The sequence below is a fragment of the Myotis yumanensis genome, unplaced genomic scaffold, assembly GCF_028538775.1.
Source record: "Myotis yumanensis isolate MYYU_CA2020_CCGP unplaced genomic scaffold, mMyoYum1.0.hap1 SCAF_2, whole genome shotgun sequence".
Taxonomy (NCBI): domain Eukaryota; kingdom Metazoa; phylum Chordata; class Mammalia; order Chiroptera; family Vespertilionidae; genus Myotis; species Myotis yumanensis.
In genome coordinates, this window is record NW_027223753.1 from 84,706,945 (window position 1) to 84,724,535 (window position 17,591).

Here is a 17,591-nt window from a genome sequence, read left to right on the forward strand (position 1 = left end):
GCCAGGCCTAGGGACCGCACCTGTGCACGAATTTCATGCACCGGGCCTCTAGTTAATAATAAAGTCCTTTGCCTCTGATCTAGGAGTCTCATGTCTGCCAGCATCCATAATACTGTGCCACAATAACTTATTAGTTTGAAAATAGGGGGAAATTCCATACCCTTGTCAGTTTTTAATAGCTCCATCTCCTCCTATCTCTTGTTCTATCTCTCATCCTATGGTCTGGTTGTACTGAACTGTTTCTTGTTCCTGTGCCTTTAAAAATACTCATATCTCTTATCAAAATCTTATTTCCTTTGTTTTCAGTAGCTGAAAGTACTTCTCTTCAAAATGCCTTCCAGATTGTTAGTGTGATTTTGATGCTCTCTGTTTCTTTTTCCATAACACCATGTGCACACCTCTGTAGAGCTCTTGACAGTATGACTTATTTCATTCCTGCAGCTTCTCCATCAGACAGAAAGCTTCTTGAAGGTAGGGGTCATGTTTTATATGTCTTTGTATGCCTGGCGTCTAGAGACTTAGTATCCTGCAATGCTTGGCATGGAAATGTTCACTAAATATTATATTATTGAATGAATGACTAAACCTTAATAGGTTTGATTCCTTTGAAGGATGAGCTTAGAAATAAATTATCCTCTGTCTCCCTCTTTGTCCTCCAGATATTTTCTCTCTTTACCTGCCCATCTCTCTCTATTTTTCCTATTCTGAGATACACCTTACTGTGTGTGCTTAGCTAGATGCAAATAGACTTAAGTGAGGCAGAAGGAGGACTGCACAGCACGGAGGTGGATTCCAGGCACCATATGGGAAAGTTAACCTCACCATATATAATCCATGTCTAAAGAGAGAGACTAAACTTCCTTCCCTCTCCCAAACTTCCTGAGGAATTGCAAAAATGGATTGAGTAGCAGGGATGAGGTAGTGTTTACATTATTTTAATATTTTAAAATGTACACACATGCACAGAGCCCCCCTGGTGATAAAGAATCGACTGTGTAAAAGAAAATTGCCTCGCTCAGCCGGCGTGGCTCAGTGGTTGAATGTTGACCTATGAACCAGGAGGCCACAGTTCAATTCCCAGTCAGGGCATATGCCCAGGTTGCGGGCTTGATCCCCAGTGTGGAGTGTGCAGGAAGCAGCTGATCAATGATTCTCTCTCATCATTGATGTTTCTATCTCCCTCTCCCTTTCTCTCTGAAATCAATAAAAATATATTTTAAAAATATTGCCTAAGACTCTGGCTGACTTCAAATTTTCTACTGCCACAGTGGAAAGTTCAGCTTTAAATGAGCCCTCTTTTCCATCTACAGAATCACCATAAACCCAGAAGGTATATCCTGACATGTGTTAAATAAATGCTTGTGCTAATAACTAATGTTCATGGTATGAATGAGTAACCCCACAGAGGTTGTGTTAAAAAGAAACACTTTCATAAGGAAAGTAGCAATTTCTTTCCTAGGGAAAGTATGTGTCCTCTCCTACTTCCTTAATTACTGTCCTGATTCTGAGTCAGTGTACTAAATGTCTAAGTGGCTAAGACTTCATAGTAGGCAAGTTTATTTGTGAGCCAGTTATTGAGTGATTCTCTCTCAGCTCCATTCTCATCCTTCCATATTCAGCATTGTAATTCCGGCACTGACTGCAGACTCCAGTTCTCCCCAGGTTTGCCTCTTCCCAATGGAGCAGATAGAAAAAGAGGGGCTTGCTTCTTTTCCATGTACTTTGCTGCCAGGGTCACCCAGCCTCACTTCTTCATAATTTCCAAGAACCTCACTCTTCTTCCATCAATGGCAGAGAGCCCATCACCATGGGGCAACATCTTCACAGAGCTGCTTCTGCTCTCTTTCCCTCCCAGTTCTACTTGCTAACAGCACTCGTGGCAGGCTCTCCACTCTCCTTCTAGTCGGGTCATCACGCTGCCTTTTCTTCCACTCTCCCTCTTTTACAGCACCCTGTGGGATCACAGCTCTGTCCATTTTTAGGACAATTGGTAAAGTAGCAACTGAGATGGGTCCAAAAACTAGCAGCCAAGACATAAATATTTGTGCGCATGTGCTTAAAAATAACCAATCTGGAATGAGATAATAGGAAAAGTCCGGATAGAACAACATTTGCCCCCGTATGAGGTCATAAGTGGTTTTACTGCTGGGTGCACTCTTCCCCATTTGTACCATAAATGTTTAAAAGCAAAAATAATCTCCTGTATTTCTTAATCTTTTTTCCCTCCAAAACATACTAAGGAATTAATTTTTTTTTGTTCAGTGTCTAAGTATTACTTTTTCCATTTTAAAGAGGAATAAATTAAGGTGATTGCAGTTTTAGTAATATCTCATAATTTTCAGCTCAACTAAAAGCTTAAAGCCTCATTAATTTCTTAAAGACATTATGCAGCCTTGGTGCGAGGAGGAGGGGAGAATAAGAAAGAAGGAAAAGGACAAGCAGCAGCAGTGTCTGCCACCGCTGCCACCCCCACCTCCATGGCTGCAGTCCCTTGTCACACAGTTCCCCACCTGGCTTTGTGCCCCTCCCTGTCACCGCCCTTCTGTGTTCTAGAAATATTCAGGAAACGGGATGAACAACCTTAAGAAAGCTGATCAGCAGCCTGGTTGCTGCTCCGAGTCATCTGCAAAATCTATCCTAGGGCTCTTATCGAGGGTAAATGATTTGAATAAAGATGTCAATAATCTTCTAAGTGAACTGAAATGGCATGTTGGTAGCAATGCTAGCTAAACTTTTCATGGGAAAATCAAAGTCCAAAATGATTTCAATAAGCAGGCCAATGGGGTTAATTAGGACATTTCGAGCCAAACTACTGTATAAGATAAGGGAAGATTAGCACAAGTGATAGAGATGAGGTAGTTTTATTGATTGAAGATTCAGTATCAATCATTCATATGACTGGTTATTTATATGATCACACAGGATCTCTTGGTGCCCTTTACTGAATCCTATTACAATGCTCATCACACAGTATCTTCCCTACTACATTTTAAGCTCTCTGAGGGACAGGACACTATCCTTTCCTTTCCTTTCCTTTCCCTTCCTTTCTTTTCCCTTTCCCCTTCTTTCTTAGAATATAACCCATTGTGGGAGCTTAATGCCAACTATCAAAATGAAGTAGACTATACCTTTTAACTATAAAACTCAAAACCATTTACACTATACCAAAATGAAATTATTTAAAGACTGCAGTACTATTTGTGTTGTATTAAGGTAAAGTTATATGGGATGGTACAATAATTAAGGATGAGTGCTTGGGAATTAGACTGCCTCGGTGCTGGTCCTGCTTCTGCCACTTACTAGGTGAACAATCATGACCAATTTCCTTAGGCCTTTCTATACCTCAGTTCCCATATCTATAATAAGCACCTATTCATAGGGCTATTGTGAGAATTAAATGAGGTAATATACATAAAATACTTAAATAGATCTGGCACAAGGGTAAGTACTCATTATTAGAGACCCGGTGCACAAAATTCATGCACTTGGGGGAAAGAAGGTGATCCCTCAGCCTGGCCTGCACTCTCTTGCAGTCTGGGAGCCCTTGGGGGATGTCTGACTGCTGGCTTAGGTCTGCTCCCCATGGGCAGTTGGACATTCTTAGTGCTGCCACGGAGGTGGGAGAGGCTCCTGCCTCCGCTGTTGCGCTCGCCAGCCGTGAGCCTGGCTTCTGGCTGAGTGGTGCTCCCCCTATGGGAGCACACTGACCACCAGGGGGCAGCTCCTGCATTGAGCGTCTGTCCCCTGGTGGTCAGTGTATGTCCTAGCAAGCAGTTGAGCAACCTTAGCATATCATTAGCATATTATGCTTTGATTGGTTGAATGAACGACCAGACGCTGGATGACCAGACTCTTAGCATATTAGGCTTTTATTATATAGGATATTATTGTTAGTAGTATTAAAATGACAACAACTCTATAATTGAAATTATAAGACAGTGACAGACTAGAAGACAATATTCACAACATATGAAAGAGATAAATAATTAGCATACAGAATATATAAAGAACTTCAATTTCAGAAAATAATATTAAGATGAGGAAAAGAAACAAAATGCTATTAATTGCAGGAGAAACTCATTAATAATTTGGAAAATGCAAAGTGAAATCCATGAAATAACATTTCTTCCTTACTGAGTTGGCAGACATTTCAGTCTGATGATATCAAATGTTGAGTATCTAGAGTGATGAGAACTCTCCTGCACAGGTATTGAAAGTGTAACTGGCACAAACACGTTGGGACAACTTGGGAATATTTATTAAAATTGGGCATGTGAATATCCAAGAACCTGGTGGTTTTCACATCAGGGTCATTCAAGGGGTTCACAAACATATAGAGTTACTAGATTGACCTAAGAGCCTGCCTGTGTTCACAAAGCCGTTTCCACATCCATCCCAGATCTGACTTCAGTGCATTGCTCCTGAGTTCCAAACCTTTAGTAACCAAACAAAACAGAAACCTTCTTTAATGATTACTAAAAGAACCATAAAGCCTTTGGTCTTCTAGTCTTTCCTGTATTACATTTCTGTTAAGAGTGAAGCTTTACGTTAAAATGGAATGTTCAGTTACATGGTAAAGGGTGATGAAAGTGATAGCAATGTTCAATTAACCATTTTGCCTCTATTATTTCCAGACTAATGTTAAAAATCACAACTCTATTGTGGAGGAAGGGAAGAGCACCTGAGAATAAAGAGTAGGCAAAATACTCTTTTAATACTCTATGATTTTCATGTATGTGCTAGTAGGTGTAGGTAATTCTGGTATGCTATCCTCAATATTTATGCCTAAAATGTATTATTAGCTGGAAAGGAAAGCACCTTGAATAATCAGAGTAGTATATGTTAGTGATACTAGTTTTTTAAATGCACCTGAAATGTTTTATTATGGTTCTTTTTTTATACATTCTTTTTATTATTTTTTTCTTTATTGATTAAAGTTTTACATATGTGTCCTTAGCCCCCCACCCCACCCCTGAAATGTTTTTCTGAAATTACCAAACTGCCCAAAGTAAGTTGGATAAAAATCCACAAATAAAAATTTTCATAATTTCTTTCTGATATGGGGAGTGTTCTTCAATAAAGCAGTTAAAAAGTACATGATAAAACCATATTATTAAACATCTATTCCAGTTGAAGTTAATGTTAATCTAATTATATTTATGAAACACTTAATAGTTTCTACTTCCATTAATAAAATAAAATTATATGCTTGTTTCTAGACCAGAGTTTTAGCACTAGGTAGCATTCTATTTCCTTTTTAATTCTCATTCAAGGATATGTTTTGTTTGTTTGTTTGCTTGTGTTAGATAGAGGAAGGGGGAGAGAGAGACAGAGAGAAACATCGATGTGAGAGAGAAACCTTGACTGGTTGCCTCCTGTACTCACCCTGACAGGGGATTGAGCCTTAAACTTTCTGGTGTATGGAATGATGTTCCAATCAACTGAGCCACCGTCAGGGCTCATTCTCTTCATTTAAATAACAGGAAAATTTCATCTTCAGGTCTATAAATTAATGGCATTATTTATACTTGGTTTAATTTAATTATTCCCCATAGCAGAAAACCAACAATCAATATATGCACACCAACACATGCCAAAGAAATACCATGCTTTTTAAATTACATATCTCACTTCAAAAATAACATAATTATAGCTAATAGTACACTACATTATTATAAATTAATGAGAAACATCTCAATTAATTTTCTTGTTTGCATAACTTATTATAAAGTGAATAAATTAATTATATCTACATCACTTAAATCAATACAATATGCATTCTGCAATTTACTTCCCTATAGTTCTAGTAGTACTTAATATTTATTCAATATTAAATTCAACTTAAATTTAAGAAATACTTAATGAGATTTTTGACTCCTATATTGTCATTTATTTGAATTAAAAATTAAGGTAAACTATTTGTGTCAGATTTAATATGGATATTAATTTTGTCAATTTAGGGAGGATAATTTTATAAATTAAAATAGATAAATCTGCAGCTTCAATGTTTTCATAAAAATATTTTTAAAACATAATAAAATAAATATTTTTATCAGTAATAAAATTAACAATGTTTCTATTTTTCAGCTATCACAGACCCTATTGGTATCTCACTGCATATCCCAAATGGCCCACCTTTGACTTCATGGCACCTTCTAGTCTTAAGGGCCCAAGTCTTTCTGCTTCTTCATGTGAGAAGGGCTCTCTCTGGTACTCAGCCATGTACAAGGGCAGGCAATGAAAGTGCATGAATTCTCAACTTCCCTATTTTTTGCTGGGACAGTTCTGAGGTACATTCTACCTACATGATACTTAAAAGGTCCCCATTGAGATACAGTTTGTGAGTCCAACTCTCATGTAAATGTCTTGAACTTAAGGCCTATCTCATCTTAGTGTTTGCTTTTGGGAGAACCCAAATTAAGACACCAACCTGATCTACAGGTGCTTCAGTGAAAGAGCAACAAGTATAACTAAAAGTTATTTAGTAAATCTATCTTCCAGAACTTGAGACTTAATAACTCTCCTAGTTGGGAAGTAGATCTTTTGCATGTCATGTGTTTTTCAACTTTTACCAACTTGAAAAATTTGATAGAATTTTTTAGCAGAGAGAAAATTAAATATAGTTTTTGATGATAAATTACTAAGTGGTGTTTGGCATATAATTTGCATGGAATTGAAAGAATTGGATGAAATTGTAATAACAAATGACTTTCATTCCTATTTATTTACTATCATAAATAAGTTTTCTCAGCAGCTGCCTTTATTAAAAAGGTGGGGGACAGGAACAAAATCAATGCAGAAATCTGTACTGTTCTAGCATTAAACCATTCATCAATGGATACATGAGCTAATTAAGAGAGACGCACCATTCATATCATTAAAAAAAAACATTTTCAATGACATTTTATTTTTTTGCTTAATAAATTACAAATATTATAATTATTTTGTAATAGTTTTGTCATCTTGATCAGTTGTGTAACAATAACAATTGCAGCAACTCAATCCAGGAGGTTTGTCAAAGAGGGGTTTAATAGGGTGGTCAGAAAAGGGACTTTCTGGCATGAAAATATATTACATGAAGATAAAATTCTGTGGGAGAATTAGAATGGAAAGAACAAAAAGGAAAAATATAAAATTTTTATAGGAAATTATTCATGCATTTTCTAATAAATTATTAAATAAAATCATAATGGTATTTAGATTCCTTTAGATACACTTAAAAGTATAATCATTTTTTTAGTGTCAATATTTACAAAATACCACTTTATCTTTTATAACTTATTCAATCCATATTTTAAATTGTTAAATGTCTATGTTCAACTGTGTGAGGGAGACACAGTTTTTCCAGATTCTTTTAGGGGTTATACAGAAATAAATTTGATGACTTATAGGTTGAGTTATGCCCACCAAAACCTCAGATTGTGACCTTATTTGGCGAGAAAGCCTTTATAGAGGTAATCAAGTTAAAATGAGGCCTTTATGGTGGGCTCAAGAAGTGTCCTTAAGAAAAGAGAAACTTAGGCACAGAGACAAGACGAAGGTAAGATGATATAAAGAGATATAGGGAGAAGATGGCTATCTACACGTCAAGGAGACAGACCTGGAACAGACTCTTCTTCACAGTCCTGAAAAGGAACCATCCCTGCAAACACCCTGATCCAGACTTCTAGCCTCCAGAACTGTGAGAAACGAATTTCTGTTTGTTAAGCCCACAAGTCTGTGGTACTCTCTTTTGGCAGCTAGAGCAAGTTAACACAAAGGCCATTCTCCTTGGAAAACTCTCACACCATTCATTGCCTCATTCTGTGCATGTGGGCAATTAAGTAAAATGTAGTATTCCAGGCACTCCCTGTTGAGTGTTGGAGATGGGTTCCTGGAAATAGGAATGTAATTCCAGGTCTTACTGATATAATCCCTTTGTAGACATGCTCCTGGCATCCCAATTAGCAAATGGTCTTCCCCGGTATTTTCAAATGCCCTCAAGTCATTCATGCATGACTTGGGCCATAGTTTCCTTTAGCTTTTTTTCAATGCAATTGTTTGACAGTCCTTGAGGCCACAGTGATATTTTTGACACACTTCATAATGTTTAAGGATTCTACCAGCTCCTAAATTGCAGGCTAATTTTTACCTTCTACTGTATTATTAAATGTGCTCCTTTTCCACATCTATAAAACTTGGATTTTAAAATCCAACATGATTCTCTTCCGTTGTTTCATTGCAGCAAGTCCAGGTCTATTTCCTCATATGTTGGGAGCAAAATTGGCAGACTAAAATAAATGACAGAATAAAAAAAAATACATTGGATTGAAGTGATTAATGCCAGAATGGATAGACACAGGTAAGTGATAAAGTGAGAGTAGTGAAAGACCAATTGTAGAATCTATGTTGGGGATATATATAAAGTATTATTAGAGAAATTTAAACTTCAAATTGGCTATATATTTTTAAATTCTTATAATAAAAATGTTGGCAAAAAGGGAAAACTAAATTGCAGAGTGGCTACAACATAAACATTACACATTGCAGAACACATCTAACTCAGGTGACCAAGATCAAAGCCAACTATAAGTCATATTGCTAGCATGTGTCCTTGATATGACATAATGAGAATGGCACTTTATCTCTGTGAGTTTCCTCCCACCCCAGTCTAATCATGAAAAAAAGAAAATCAGACAAATCCCAATGAAGGGACCTTAAAATTCTCAAAGTCATCAAAAACAAGAAAAGTCTGAGAAACCTTCACAGCTAAGAGGACGCTAAGGAGACATGGTGACCAAATACAATGTGGTATCATGGATGGGATCCTGGAACACAAAGAAATAAGAAACTAAGAAAATCTGAATGAAATTTGATCTTCATTAGTAATAATGTATCAATACTGATTCATTAATTTTAACATATACCATATTACTGTAAGATTTTAACAATAGATGTTAACAATAGGGTGTAGAATACACGGGAACTCTGTTATATATTCACGATATTTCTGCAATTCTAAAACTGTTCTATAATATATTTATTTAAGAAACACATAACCCAACCAGTGTGGCTCCATGGTTGAGTGTCGACCCATGAACCAGGAGATCATAGTTCATTTCGCATGCCTGGGTTTTGGGCTTGATCCCCAGTAGGGGGTGTGCAAGAGGCAGCCAATAGATGATTCTCTCTTATCATTGATGTTTCTATCTCACTCTCCCTCTCCCTTCCTCTCTCTGAAATCAATAAAAACATTTTTTAAAAGAACATAGCAGCCCTAACCAGTTTGGCTCAGTGGATAGAGCGTCGGCCTGCGGACTGAAGGGTCCCAGGTTCGATTCCGGTCAAGGGCATGTACCTTGGTTGTGGGCACATCCCTAGTAGGGGGTGTGCAGGAGGCAGCTGATCAATGTTTCTCTCTCATTGATGTTTCCAGCTCTCTATCCCTCTCCCTTCCTCTCTGTAAAAAATCAATAAAATATATTTAAAAAAAAGAACATAGCAAATAATTACCTAAAGTAATTAATGTTACTTTACAATTACATGACAGGTGCTGATAAAGATATAACTCTCTAAATGCAGTTGTACCTTCATTATCTGTGTGTTGTTATGAAATAAATGCTTTTATTTTAAACTAGAGGTCTGGTGCACGGATTCGCAATCCGGGACCCCCTTGGGGGATGTTGGAGAGCCTGTTTTGGTCTGATCCCCACAGGTCAGGCCAAGGGACCCACGAATCTGTGCACCAGGCTCTAGTATGCATATAAGATCTTTGGTTAATCTCTTCCTGCCCTCCCCTCTCCCCCTTCCCTCTGAGATTCATCAGTCTGTTCCATGTTTCCATGCCTGTGGTTTCTGCTCCTGCATTGAGTGTCTGCCCCCTGGTGGTCAGTGCATGTCATGGCTACCAGACAGTTGGGGCAGTTGGCTGGTCGGCCAGTCAGCTGGTCATTTAGGCTTTTAAATATATAGATGTTGACCACTGTAGTACAAACTAAAAGCAAGGCTAAGGCATAAGAGTTATGTGTGGAATTAAATCATCTAGTCAGTTCAATTGATATAATCAAAGTTTGTGGGTTTGGAGTGGGGTTTTTCGAGGATGAACATGCAAAATGGTTCAGTAGAATGATGTAGAACAAACAAATTAGAATGAAACTGATATCATTTTCTCAGATTTGAATTGGTAATATGTTATATGGATGCAAACACAGAATATTTTTATTCAAGAATTTAAAGTGTATAAATGTATTAACTTTAATGCTTTTGCTAAGACACCATCAGTGTTGTATTTTAAAGCTACAAAAATAGCTACAGAAAGAATGTCCTTCAGGGAGTCGGTTTCCTGTCCTTTCTCTCTTTGGACCCTCTGCTGGTTGCTTCCCAACCTGGCATGGAGGCCTTTCCCTGTCTCCCAGACTCTCATGCCTTTGCTCACTGGGACTTCTCCCTCAGCTGTTTGACTCTTGCTTTTTCTTTAAGGTTTTAGTTGGCCAAAAAAAATTTTCCAGTTCCAAGTTTTACGGGTTTTAAAAATGACATTTTACATTTACACTAAAAATTGCAAAGTATTTCCACATTCGGAATCTCATTTGTCACACAAAAAATCTTAAGAAATACACCTTTCTTAGCTAAAGAAAGCAGGATATCAAGAGTAAGCTGAAGGGCAATCCTGACTCCTGATGTTGGTTGTTTTTCTTCATCTTGACTGCACAGCATCGGATTATTCTTGTAGCATTTGGAGAATTCTTCATCTTATGAGGCAGGCATACACGTTCCCAGCCTCTATTTCAGCTACAACATAGCACATGGCCCAGGACCCACCTCTGAAACAGCTCTGGCCCCGGCTTGAACCAGAAATTAGAGGAATGAAAGAGCAGAATCCATTCTGGAGCAGAGAAAGGGCAGCTACATCGAAAGTTTCAGAAGGCAGCAACACGAGCAATTCAAACAGAAGCATCTCTGGTCCAACTACCCTGGTGCTGGGAGCACAAGACCCAACAGTTAGTGCCCAGCAGTGGAATGCTTGCCAGACACTTTTGCAGGACAATTTGGGGCCCTGTTTCTTGTTGTGCAGCCTGCAGATGTAGTAACCTTCTGGGAGATTATCTGAGCTACTCATACTCCATCTCCCCACCGCACCCTTTAAAAACATTTATTAAAGTACAGTGGGGCCTTGACTTACGAGTTTAATTCGTTCCAAGACCGAGCTCGTTAAGGAGCTCGTTAACTCAAATTACTCTATCAACTCAATGCAAAAAATCTGCCGAGAGACAGCTGATATCTCAAAAAACTCCTTAGTCGGGACACTCATAAGTCAAGGCCCCACTGTATAGTTGACATTCAAATATTTAAAGTATATAATTTGATAATTTTTGATATGCATCTACACATGCAAAACTATCGCCACAGTCACATTAGTGACTATATCCATCATTTCCATGAGATTTTTATGCTCCAAACCCACTTATTCTCACTCTCTCTCCCCAGGCAACAACTGATCTGTTTTCTGTCATTATGGATTAGTCTGCATTTCCCAGAAATTTTTATATAAATAGAGTCATACAAAGTATACATTTTTGTCTGTTTTTTTTTTCACCCAGTACAATTACTTTGAAATTCAGCTTTTTGGAATAGTTAACTATCAATAGTTAATTTCTTTTTATTGCTAGGTAGTATTCCAGGATATAGCTAGACCACAATTTATCTACTCATCTACTGACGGGCATTTGGGTTGTTTCCAGGTTTTGGCTATTACAAATAAAGCTGCTATGAAGATCTATATATATGTCTTTATATGGATATATACTTCCATTTCTTCTGAGCAAACACTTAGGGGAGCATGGCTGCATAATAGGGTAGGTGATGTTTAACTCAAGAAACTACCAAGAATTTTCCAAAATGATTGTTCCATTTTTACCAGCAATATGAGATATCTAGTTCCTTCATATTCTCTGCAACCTTTGGTATGGTCATTTTAGCCTTTCTAATAGTAATTAAGTAATATCTCATTTAATTTGTATTCCCCTAATAACTAATGATGTTGAGCATCTTTTCATGTTCTTATTTGCCCACCATACATATTATTTGCTAAAGTATCTATTCAAATATTTTGTCCATTTTTAATTAGGTTGTTTGCTTTCTTTTATTAAGTTTGGAGAGCACTTTACATATTCAAGATAAAAATATTTCCTCATTTCATCCATCCTGTGACTTGCCATTTTATTCTCTTAATGTCTATTAAAAGGCAGATTTTAATTTTGATGAAATCCACTTTATGGGGTTTTTTTATGAATTGCTTTTAGCACCACATTAAAGAAATATTTGCCTAACTCAAAGATTTTCTCCTATATTTTCTTCTAAAAGTCTTATAATCTTATGTTTTACATTTAGCTCTATGATTCATGAGTCAACCTTTGTATGTGGTGTGAGATATGGATTGAAGTTCTTGTGTGTGTGTTCATGTATTGAGGTATTGGTTATTCTAGTACTATTAGTTGAAAATACATTCTTTCTTTTATGTACCTTCATTAAAAATCAAGTGTCTAAATATATGTGGGTCCATTTCTGGACTCTATTTTGTTCCATTGACATTTTAATCTTTCTTTATGTCAATTTTTATTAGACTAGCTTTAAAGGAAGGCCTTTCATCGTTACCTACACAGGTATTTAGCACTGTAAATTTCCCTTCCAGTACAACTTTAATGGCATTCTACACATTTTGACATATTGTGTTTTCAATTTAAGACCATTTAACACACTTTATAATTTCTCTTTTGACTTTTTAATTTGGCTCATGAGTTACTTAGAAGTATTATTTTATTTCCAAATATTTGGGCACTTTTCAGATATCATTTTCTTGTTGATTCTTAATTTAACTCTGTTAAGTTCAAGTAACATACTTTGCCTGACTTGAATCCTTTAAAATTTAGTAGCACCTGTTTTATAGTCCAGAATGTTGTCTAGCTTAGTGTTTACTCCATATACATATTAAAAAATCGTCTATTCTCTGTTGTGTAGTGCTTAATTAAGTATTGTTAATTAAGTGGGTTTCTGACTTTCTATATCCTTACAGATTATCTGTCTTCTTGTTCCATCAAATATTGATAGATACTGAAATCTTCAACTAAAAATGCGGATTTGTCTTTTTCTCTTTGCTTATGTATTTTGAAAGTTTGTCATTATATACATAAAAGTTGACGATTATTATGTCCTCTTGATAAACTAATATCTTTTTCATTATAAAATGACTATGTGTCCTTTGCAATATTCCTTTCTTTGAATATACTTTATCTAATATTAATATTGTCATTCTAGCTTTCTTTTTAATTAGTGTTAGCATGGTAGATCTTTTTCCATGATTTTATTTTTAATCTATTTGTATCATTATATTTGATGTAGGTTTCTTGTAGGCAGCATATAGTTGGACAATTTCTGTTTTTAAACTGAGGTATTTAGACAGCTAATGTGATAATTGTTACGGTTAGGTTTAAAGCTGCCATCTTGCTGTTTGTTTTTCTACCTGTCCTTTGTTACATAGTTCCTCTTTTTCTGTATTCTTTTGCATTAATTGAACATTTTTATGATTTCACATTATCTGCTTTGTTGACTACTTAGCTAGATCTCTGTTTTGCTATTTTTGCATTGCGTTAGCATTTATAGTTTATAGTATACATCTTTAACTTACCATAGTCTCCTTTTTAGCAATTTAGTCTAAGGCTAATTCCCCTCACCACCAGCACTATTGAGGTAAAATCCTTCTAAGCAATCCATTCAGTGACTCCGTGTACCTTCCAGGCGTGCATTCTCTGTTCAGTACTCATCTGAATACTCAAGGAGGCTATTATGCAATATCTCCAGTTATCTGTCTACGTAGCTCTGGTACCGCATCCTGAAAACTCTTCCTATCTTGAACTCCTTGGAAACTCCACCTCCTCAACTCAGGGTGTCCAGCAGGCTCTTTCTGGGTTCACCTTCTGTGCACTGCAACCTAGAAACTCTTTAAAGGCGGTAGGCTTGGCCACTTCTAAGGCTTTTCCAATATTTTCTTTCTATCACCTCTTAGGGATAATTGTCCTTCATTGCTTCATGTCTAATGTATTAAAATCTATTACTTAACATATATTGCCTAATTTCTTAGTTGTTTCAGACAGGAGAGTAAATCTGGTCTCTTTTACTTCATTTTAACTGGAAGTAGAACTTCTACCTGCCAAAACCCTTGTTATCAATGCCTTTCAACTTAACGAAGACAGAGTAAATATCAATGTTTTGCAAATATTTCTAACAGATATACATCTACTCTATCTCCTAGTCCTGTCAGTTTTATCACTTAAACATCTTTTTAATAATAATAATAATGTAATTTCATATATGTGTTTATGTATATATGTATGCATGCATACACATATGAGTAGTATGTTTGATTATTATGGAGTTTAATAAAAGTATTAGGTATTTTTCTAATTATTTTATTTCTATTAACTTAATTCAACCCTCTCAACAACCTTATGATATAGGAACTGTTATTAAAACCATTTTATAGATGAGAAAACTGAACCAGATGCCACAGAAGCACTGCAGCCTCTCCTCACTTCCTATGTCTCCACCTCACCACCCTTGTTCAAACTATTATCATCCTTGTCTGAACTACATAGCTAGTATGCCTACTTCTAAACTTGTTTTCATTGTAGTTAGAGTGACCCTTCAAAACCCAAAGCTGGCCTGGCCAGGCCAGTGTGGCTCAGTGGTTGTGTGTTGACCCATGGACCAAAAGGTTTGATTCCTGGTTGGGGCACATGCCTGGGTTGCAGGCTGGATCCCCAGTAGAGAATGTGTAGGAGGCAGCTGATCGGTGTTTCTCTCTCATCGATGTTTCTATCTCTCCCTTTCCTTTCCTCTATTTAAAAATTAACAAAAACATTAAAAACACTCAAAGCAGATTATATCATTGTAGTCCTACTAGTGGTTTTGCCCTGATATTAGGATAAGCTAAAACTCTTTAAAGTGCCTGCATAGCAACCCGATATCTCACCTTTCCCCACCCCACCCCTTCTGCTACAGTGGTCTTTTTTTTTTTAGAAGTCTTGCTCTCTTCTGTCAAAGGCTCTTTTTCCCACTGTTCCCACCCACCTAGACCACTATTCCTTTGGGTCAATAAATCCCATAACTATTTTGACTCAGCATAAGATATCCAGTACCTGGCACAGAGTTGGACACAGAGAAGAAACCCCATAATTTTCAAGAATGAATGAATGAATGAGATTAAGTTCTTGACTTAGGTGACACAGTAATAAGTAGGGAAACTGGAATTAAGTTCTGATTCCTGGTACAGTTATAGTTTTCATGTGAATCAAAAGCTTGAAAGAACTTCCTGACTACTGTCAGTTTCCATGTTCATTGTGGAGATGTTAATAATAGTAACCAGCGTGTGAATCTCCGGAAGAGTCAGTCCTGCTGCATTTGGTCTAAGGAGCTGTAATGCTATGAAATTATTTATGGGTGATTCTTGTCTTCAGGAATTTTTATTGATTCAGTAATTGATCTAAATATTAGTTTTTGAAGACTTAGCTCTGTTCCTTGTGAATTAATTATGACTAATGGTAGGGATTTAGAATTGATGCCCCCAGGTATTTACCTGTTTTAAAAAGCACATTAAACATTATAACACCTAAAGTTCATGTGTCTTAAATAATATTTCATGAAAACTCAGAGAGTTAGCCATAGTGTTGTATTAGTTGCACCAAGGACTAATTTTATACCTCCAGAGATGGAGCCAGAAGCAGATTTCTTTTCCTGTGAATGAATGTGCCTTTCACGAAGAACACAGGCTCATGAGGGATTAGTAGTATACAAATTCCAGCACCCAAACTCCCATGACTTGGTGATTAAAAGGAAGAAGGATACAAAACTGAATTTAACCATGAGAAACCATCAGATAAACCCAAATTGAAAGGCAGGTCTCAAAGTGTCAAGGTCATGAAAGACAAGACACTGAGGAACTGTCCAAGATCAAAGACATGACTATTAAAGGCAATTGGGAGATGCTAGATTGGGTCCCGAACACAGAAGAACCTTAGTGTGACAACTGGAAAAGTCTGAATAAGGGCTGTCAACTAATTAAATACTGTGGTCCTAGCCGATTTGGCTCAGTGGATAGAGTGTCAGCCTGTGGACCAAAGGGCTCCGGGTTCAATTCTGGTCAAGGGCACATATCTTGGTTGCAGGCTGCTCCCCGGCCCAGGCCCTGGTCAGGGTTCGTGCAGGAGGCAACCAATCGATGTGTTTCTCTCACATTAATGTTTCTTTCTGTCCCTTCCACTCTCCCTAAAAATCAATGGAAAAATATCCTCAGGTGAGGATTAACATACATACATACATACATACATAAATAAATAAATAAATAAATAAATGTGTTGTGTAAACAGTTTTTGCTTTTTTGGTTATTTTTTTATAAAGTATATTTTTATTGATTTCAGAGAGAGGAATGGAGAGGGAAAGGGAGAGAGAGAAAGAAAATCAATAATGAGAGAGAATCATTGGGAATCAAACCATCACTTCCTGGTTCATAGGTCGATGCTCAACCACTGAGCCCATCCAGCTGGGCTGCTTTCTTGTTTTTGATCATTTTATTATGGATATATTTGTGGGAGCTAGAAAAATATATGAAAACTTTTGGGACTACTTTACAGCTTGGTTATAAGACTGAAATTATTTCATAATAAAATGTTTAAGGCATTCCTAAACTACATAAATAGACAAGCAAAAAAACACAAACTGAGAAATACATAAAATCAGATGGAAATAATTTCTATGCAAAGAAAGTTGTAAGGATTTAAAATTTCAGGCAGGGTTGGTTCAAAGCACGAAAATGAGATGAGTGGAAAAACAGAACTGATCCTATTGAGCCTGGCTCCTCAAGAAAACAGAGTTCTTTATACAACCGGAGAAGAGCAGACCACCACCCTGGTTTCAGCAGATGCTACAGAGGTAGCACAGGACAGACACCAGCTCTGCAGATGGACCCTGAGGCCTTCATTCTTATGGAGACAATTGGGTATAGGCCTAACGAAACTGAGGGTCCTTATGACTTTGATTAAGTTTAGTTTAAATCCCAGCTTTAGAAATCATATAACAAACCTCATAGAGACCTAGCCTTTACCCCTGATAATCAGCAACCCCGAGGCAACAGAAGACAGGAGCCTGGACCTGACTAATGGTCACAGGGTCAGGACCTCTGGCAGGAGAATGATAACATCTTGACCTAAGTTATGTTTCAATTCCTGAGCCCTAAGGTGGAACAACCTCCCCCCCCCCCACCCCCCCCACCCCCCCACCCGGCTACTTTCCCATGAGACCAGACCTCAGAACTGTCCTGAGACCTGAAGAATGATTCATTACCACCCTAACTGGTTTGGCTCAGTGAATAGAGCATCGGCCTGCAGACTGAAAGGTCCCAGGTTCAATTCCGGTCAAGTGCATGTACCTTGGTTGCGGGCACATACCCAGTAGGAAGTATGCAGGAGGCAGCTGATCGATGTTTCTCTCTCATCAATGTTTCTAACTCTTTATTCCTCTCCCTTCCTCTCTGTAAAAAAATCAGTAAAATGTATTTAAAC